Source organism: Canis lupus, chromosome 4 (assembly GCF_003254725.2).
Source record: "Canis lupus dingo isolate Sandy chromosome 4, ASM325472v2, whole genome shotgun sequence".
Classification (NCBI taxonomy): domain Eukaryota; kingdom Metazoa; phylum Chordata; class Mammalia; order Carnivora; family Canidae; genus Canis; species Canis lupus.
The window spans coordinates 72,302,192-72,303,350 of record NC_064246.1 but is presented as its reverse complement, the minus strand read 5'-3'; the positions used below and the strand labels follow the sequence as shown (position 1 = coordinate 72,303,350).

At 67.6% G+C, this 1,159-nt stretch overlaps 1 long non-coding RNA gene across 1 annotated transcript; it reads left to right on the top strand.

Moving 5' to 3' along the window:
• Window positions 1-375: 375 nt before the first annotated feature.
• Window positions 376-922, top strand: LOC125755005 (uncharacterized). The gene is made up of 2 exons (XR_007410380.1): window positions 376-434; window positions 732-922. It is a non-coding gene; the product is annotated as an uncharacterized LOC125755005 (long non-coding RNA).
• Window positions 923-1,159: the final 237 nt, after the last annotated feature.

Below are 1,159 nucleotides of genomic sequence, written 5' to 3'. Positions count from 1 at the left end.
CGGGGCCGGGGCGGCCGGGCGGGAATCCGTCCCCAGCTGGGGAGACGGGCAGTAGTTCTCCTCCCGGTGGAACGTTCCTCTTGAAACCGTTCCACGAGGGCTGTTCTCGCCTCGGGCTCGGGGAGGAACTGGAACCAACACAGCAACAAACGCCCACGCCGCTGACTGGCACCGGAGCGTCCCGCGAGCCGCTCCCCCCGCGCGCTCCGGCTCCGCGCCCTCCCGCCGCCGCGCCCCTCCCGCCGCCGCGCTCCTCCCTCCCGCCCCGCGTGGCTGCTGTTGCTGTCCGCGGCCCCACAGTCTCGCACGCGGCGCGGGGGCCGGGCTCCGCCGGCTGCTGCGCCGCGCCCGGGGCCCCGCGGCTTCGGGGGCGGCGGGGGAAGGATGCGGGGGGCGGGGGAAGGAGGACGCCCGCCTCCTCCGACCGCCAGCAGGTAAAACCGGTCGGCCGGGTCTCCGGGAGGAGCGGCGGCAGGTGTCCCACGTGAGGCCCCGCGTCCGCTCGCTCGCCCGGGCGCTCACCTGGCGGTGCGCTCGCGCGGGGGGCGGGGAGGGGGCGGGGGAGGGAGGGGGGAGGGGAGGCCCGGCCCGCCGTGCCCACCGCGCCCAGCCGGCGGGGCCCCCTGCGGGCTGCCTTGGGGTGCTACCGGGTCGGGGAGCGGCCAGGGCGGGGGGGCGGAGGGGGAGGCGCTTTGACTTCTTTTTCTTTCTTTTTTTTTTTTTTTTTTAAGATTTTATTTATTGGGGATCCCTGGGTGGCTCCGCGGTTTAGCGCCGCCTTCAGCCCGGGGCGTGATCCTGGAGACCGGGGATCGAGTCCCACGTCGGGCTACCTGCGTGGAACCTGCTTCTCCCTCTGCCTGTGTCTCTGCCTCTCTGTGTGTGTGTCTCTCATGAATAAATAAATACAATTTTTAAAAAAGATTTCATTCATTCATTCATTCATTCATTCATTCATTCATTCGAGACAAGCAGAGACATAGGCAGAGGGAGAAGCAGGCCCCCCACAGGGAGACAGATGGGGGACTCTATCTCCACATCCGGGATCCCGACCTGAGCCAAAGGCAGCCGCTCAACCACTGAGCCACCCAGGTGCCCCCATGGCTTCTTCATCTACGGTTAGAAGGTGCTGGTCCCTGATGCGGCCATTACCTGTATA